Source organism: Vicia villosa, unplaced genomic scaffold (assembly GCF_029867415.1).
Source record: "Vicia villosa cultivar HV-30 ecotype Madison, WI unplaced genomic scaffold, Vvil1.0 ctg.000926F_1_1, whole genome shotgun sequence".
In the NCBI taxonomy this organism is placed as follows: Eukaryota; Viridiplantae; Streptophyta; class Magnoliopsida; order Fabales; family Fabaceae; genus Vicia; species Vicia villosa.
In genome coordinates, this window is record NW_026705416.1 from 7,207 (window position 1) to 13,763 (window position 6,557).

The following is a 6,557-nucleotide window of genomic DNA, read 5'->3' on the forward strand; positions in this document are numbered from 1 at the left end:
TAAATCTCTTTGATTGATCAATTGATTTTCAAAACGATGTGGGGCCTCTCGAATATTAGAGAGTGTAAGTCCCATTTCTTTTCTTTTTGTACAGTTTTTTTTTTAAAAAACAATAAACTTCTTCAAAACAAAACCTTTTCAAACAGTTTTCAAATCATTTTCAAAACAACAAAACTTCAAAAAAAAACAATCAACCATGTTTTGTAGATAAAACATGGGCCTCCACATAGGTATAAGTCCCATTCCTGTACATGAAATTAGGTATTTCATTGTACAAACACCTTTCTGTATATATCTCGTTCAATTTGTTTTTTTGACTTCGCATAACAAATCAAAAATGAAGGTTTTCTTTAAATCTTCCCAAAAATATACCATGGGCCTCCATGTAGGTATAAGTCCCAAGCCCCTTGTAAATACCTGTTTACATAGCTTTGAATAAACTCAAGTGGGTCTCTCCCCGAGTATGAGTCCCGAGCCCAGTGTATACAAATGGATCATGCTTACAGGTATATTTCCTTCATAAACTCCATTGTATACCCACACTTTGTCATATATATGTATAACTGTTCATAATTGTTCATGTACTTGTTCATATTTGTTTGTACTTGTTCATACTTGTGATTGTGTTATATATACTTGTTCAACTTAGTACAACACTAGGTTCCCCATAGCCTCCTATTGGGCTTCGTGCAAAGAATCTCCCTAGTTTAGGTTAGGACATAGAGTATGGTTTCCCGGTGAAATCGCTCTAAGAGCTCAAACCAACTATACCATGCCTCCCCTTGGGCTTTGTACAAACGAGTGACCCTCCCATAGCCTCCTCTTGGGCTTACAATGCAAGGACCCTGGATTGTCCCTCCCATAGCCTCCTCTTGGGCTTACAATGCAAGGACCCTCGGATAGCCTCCTCTTGGGCTTCGTACAAGGACCCACGGGCTTCTTAAAAGCATCCCCAATATCCAAATCAAATACCCTAGGAGATTAGACATTTATCATCTCTATGATAGGAGTATCTCTTCTATATCATCACAAACAATCAATCAATCAATCAATCAAACCTTTTTGCCACAAGGCTGGCTAATCAATCAAACTTTTTTTTGCCACCACACTGGCTGATTAATCAAAGTTTTTGTCACAAGGCTGACTTCATTGAAACTTTTGCCACAAGGCTGGCTGATTAATCAAAACTTTTTGTCACAAGGCTGACTTCATTGAAAGTTTTTGCCACAAGGCTGGCTAAAAAAACATCTTTATCATTCTAAGCACCATAAGTGGCATGGCCCAGGGCTTATAATGAAAAGATTTTCAAACAAAAATCAAACAGATGTATGTGATGATATAGATTAGATACATCGAACATTGAGATGACATTTGTCTCTTTTCCTTTGCTTCCACTAGCATAAGTGGGAACTACGATTGCTCTGACTTTCTCAACATCCCTTTGAGAATACGTAGGCACAAGGTCGTATCCTTGGCGAGCAAAACTTCTCCCTTAAACCATTCAAACCTTAGCACCCGTAGACCCGAGCTACAGATGCTCTGATTCCCTCTAAGGGATATGTATGCAGAGGATCGCGATGATCTTTGCGAGCATAATCAAACAAACACCTTAGGTCCCACCTATTTCACAAGAACCTCTCAATAACATGGAATGAAAAACATAGAAAAGAAACCTATAGAGTACTATAGATACGTTGGGTGCTAATACCTTCCCTTCGTATAACCAACCCTCTTACCCAAAGATCTCTCCCCCACTTTTTAAGGTTATTGCAACTTTTTTCCTTTTCCTACTTTGGAAACAATAAAAAGTTTGGTCGGAACAAAAGAAAAATCATTTTTTTGAGCACTCGAGCCCAAAGAAGGCATCAGGTGTCTCATCCCGAAAAAAGATACGATTTTTCCCCTCGACAAATATAGCCCGTAAAATTTTGATTAGATATTGTTAGTTCTGTGATTTTATGATTGGAATTTTTTTTGGTAAAACATGTATCACAACAACATGCTGAGCAAGATGTCATGACATGTTAATCAGACATCGTAGTAGGTTGTGTTTTTACTGTTAGAATAAGATTGAGAAACTATGTTCAGAATCTGGTTTTGATGATAACAAGCATATATTTTGTGAGTAACAATTTTATTACTAATGATTTCATTAAGTGTGCCGATATTATGCTATAAGCCTTATACGACAGCATTATAAAGAATCTCAGACAAGCACAACATCAAAAGTTCTGTACAAGAGAAAGAATTCAACAAGACAAGCTTCAAGGAATTAAACAAGAAATATCAAGATACATGAAGTCTCGTTACAACAAGAAGATCACATGAATAAAAGATCAGAAGTTCTGATAAGAGTAACACAGTGACATTCAAAAAAACTACAACAAGCAAAGGCACACGTGGACAAGAAAAGAAAATACAATTTCAGCCTACAAAAGTTCAGAATCAAAAGAAAAGTCGTTACAAACATCATCATTAGCAAAGCGGTTGCAACAAGATAATGGAACCACTCCCAAGGTTGATTGAAGCAAGCAACCCACATGCAGCGTGTTGAAAAAGACAATCTTAATCAAGGAAACACGCTACCAACTATCATCATCACGCTAAGGATAAGATTATGCCAAGAGTAACACTTGTCATTCATGATTAAATCGAGACAAAGCATTCAAAGCAATCTTCAAACAAATCTCAACAGCTAGATTCCAACGGTAACTCATCAAGCTATATATATAGATCAAACTTCAAACTTGAAATAGTGTCCATTGTACACCCAAAGTGCATTAAGTGTGTATGCAGAGTGTGTATCCATGGTGCGACTACAGAGTGCAACAAAAGAGAAATCCTGAGAGAAAATATGTAGAGAGAGAAGCTGAGCATGAAGGTATAAAAGAAGAAATGTGAAACCGTGCATCAAAAGTTACACAAGAGGAAACATACACAAAGTGTATGATGAAGTAATTATGTTGAAATACACATCAGATGCCTAAGTGAAGAAAACATAAAAGAGTGAAAAAGAAATTTATGCTGTTAAGTAGTATTCTCCACTGGAGTCATTAGAAGTTCACTAATACTTGATCAGTTCATACATTGCTCACATTGAATGAGAGAAACTGAATACACTGAGTTGTTGCTCGAGAGTGTTTCATGTTTGCTTATGATCATTAAATGTGTTATCAGCTGTAACAAGCTTCATGATCAGTATTCAAGAAGAAGATGAAGATCTTGCACAAGAAACAATTAACATAAGAGCTGGTGCTTCATATCTGCTTGTGAAGATAAACAGAAGATGATCTTACAAGAAGGAATTAATTTCAAGAGCTGAAGCTCTAATCTCCTTACTCTGATAAGAAAAGACCAAACTGACAGAAGCAATTAATACAATAGTTGATGCTCTTTATCTGCTTTCAGAAGAAGATGAAGATCACTTGAAGAAGCAACTCAAAACGGAGTTGTTGCTCTAAATGTTCTTGAGAAGATGAAGATCAAATCAGAAGCAATCAACAATAGAGTTGTTGCTCTAAAGCAGCTTAAGAATATTTAAAGACAAAGATCAGCATGAAGAAGCACTTAACACTCGAAGTTAATGCTCATTGTAATACGATGGGAGAACTGGCTTTTTGAAATGTCGCAAATAGCAAGAGTCGTCACCGACTTTTATTTTATCCAATTTATAGAAAGGCTAAAAGAACAGGAAAAGACCTTTTAAAAAGATTTTGAGTTCGGGGGGTAAGTTATACAAAGGGAAGGTGTAAGCACCCTTTGTATCCATGGTTATCCATGGGCTCTTAATTGCTTAGCTCACTTTGTTTGTTTGAATTGTTTGAAATGTTTTGAATAAGGACTTTAGCTTGTAAAATAAGCATAGCCTTTTCGAAGGTTTTTGAAAGAGGAAAGTTGAATTTAAACCAGAGCAAGCTGTTAGAACAAGATTTGTTCTGATCAATATTCTTAGTTTTAATGATAACAAGGATATGAATTTTGTGTGAGATAATGTGGTACTCTAATACATTGCAATTTCCATTTCAGGAAATATATAAAGAGTATGCACAAGTCAGCGCTCAGAAGCTTTGTCTCAGAAGGTTCAGCATGCAACATCAGAACATGGGTCTATGAAAGCATCAGAAGAACTTGAGGCCAGAAGCAAAAGCACTGAAGTTCTCATGGTATCACGCTCAGAAGCACTTCAAGGTCAGAAGACAAGAAGATGCTATGCACCAAGCTGTTTGACTCTGATGATACTCAAATATTATATTCAAACATCAGATCAGAAGAAAGTACAGGTGGCAGGCTACGCTGACTGACAAAAGGAACGTTGGAAGCTATTAAAGGCAACGTCAGTAGACACAGCGTGAACAAGGCTTGAGGTAGTTGACAAAAGCGTGAAACATTAAATGCAAAGCTGTACGGAACACGCAAAGCATTAAATGCACTCAACGATCATCTTCTCAAACGCCTATAAATATGAAGTTCTGATGAGAAGCAAGGTTACCAATTCTGAACGAAATTATTCTGAAAGACTTGCTGAAACGTTGTTCAATTCAAAGCACAGAAACTTCATCTTCATCAAAGCTCCCTACATTGCTGTTGTAATATATTAGTGAGATTAAGCTTAAACGTTAAGAGAAATATCACTGTTGTGATTATAGCTTTTCAGAAGCATTTGTAATACTCTTAGAATTGATTACATTAATTTGTAAGTAACTAGAGTGATCAAGTGTTGATCAGGATACTCTAGGAAGTCTTAGCTTGTGTCTAAGCAGTTGTAATTAGAGTGATCACGTGGTGGTCAGGATACTCTAAGAAAGTCTTAGCTTGTGTCTAAGCATTTGTTCCTGGAGTGATCAGGTTGTGATCAGGATACTCTAGAAGACTTAGTCGTGGACTAAGTGGAAAACCATTGTAATCTGTTGCGATTAGTGGATTAAATCCTCAGGTGAGGTAAATCACTCCGTGGGGGTGGACTGGAGTAGTTTAGTTAACAACGAACCAGGATAAAAATAACTGTGCATATTGTTTTTATCGTTTGAGTTTTTAGACTACACTTATTCAAACCCCCCCTTTCTAAGTGTTTTTCTATCCTTCAATTGGCATCAGAGCGCCGGTTCTAAGGTGCAAGCACTTAACCGTGTTTAGAAAAGATTCAGGAAGAGAAAAACGCTTCAGTAAAAGATGGCTGGTGAAATTCCAACAAATCCAACTCCATCTACATCTGGCTCTGCTGAGCAATACAATGGTAACAATGGTTATACTAGACCACCAATATTCGATGGTGAAAACTTTGAATATTGGAAAGATAAACTGGAAAGTTACTTTCTTGGTCTGGATGCTGATCTATGGGATCTTCTGCTGGATGGTTACAAACATCCTGTTAAAGCTACTGGTGTAAGGCTCACGAGAAGTGAAATGACTGATGATCAAAAGAAAGATTTCAAGAATCATCATAAATGTAGGACTGTTTTGCTGAATGCTATCTCTCATGCTGAGTATGAGAAGATATCTAATAGGGAAACTGCCCATGATATATATGAGTCATTGAAAATGACCCATGATGGAAATGCTCAAGTCAAGGAGACTAAAGCTCATGCTCTAATCCAGAAGTATGAAGCCTTCAAGATGGAGGATGATGAAGACATTGAGAAGATGTTTTCAAGATTTCAAACTCTGACTGCTGGATTGAGAGTTCTCGATAAAGGCTACACCAAGGCTGATCATGTAAAGAAGATAATCAGAAGCTTACCCAGAAGATGGGGTCCAATGGTAACAGCATTCAAGATTGCCAAGAATCTGAATGAAGTTTCTTTGGAAGAGCTTATCAGTGCCTTGAGAAGCCATGAAATAGAGCTGGACGCAAACGAGCCTCAGAAGAAAGGTAAGTCTATTGCATTAAAATCTAATGTTAAAAAATGCACTAACGCTTTTCAGGCTAGAGAAGAAGATCCTGAAGAATCAGAATCTGAAGAAGAAGATGAACTGTCCATGATCTCCAGAAGGGTGAACCAACTCTGGAAGAGCAAGCAAAGGAAGTTCAGAGGCTTCAGAAGTTCAAAGAAATTTGAACGAGGAGAATCTTCTGGTGATAGAAGATCTGACAAGAAGAAGGCAGTCTGCTATGAGTGCAATGAGCCTGGACATTACAAGAACGAGTGTCCAAAACTTCAGAAGGAGAATCCCAAGAAGAAATTTCATAAGAAGAAAGGTCTTATGGCAACATGGGATGATTCTGAATCAGAATCAGGATCAAACTCTGAAGGAGAGCAGGCAAACTTTGCGCTGATGGCGACAGAAGATGATGGATCAGAGTCTACATCAGAATCAGATTCTGAAGAGATATCCTTGGCGGCAAAGAGGACAAAAAGCAAAATGTCATGGTACCTGGACTCTGGGTGCTCGCGACACATGACGGGAAGAAGGTCTACATTCCAAGACCTGGTGCTTAAACCAGGTGGAGAAGTCAAGTTTGGAGGAGATCAGAAGGGCAAAATCATTGGCTCTGGAACCATAAGTCTTGGTAACTCTCCTTCCATAACTAATGTACTTCTTGTAGAAGGATTAACGCA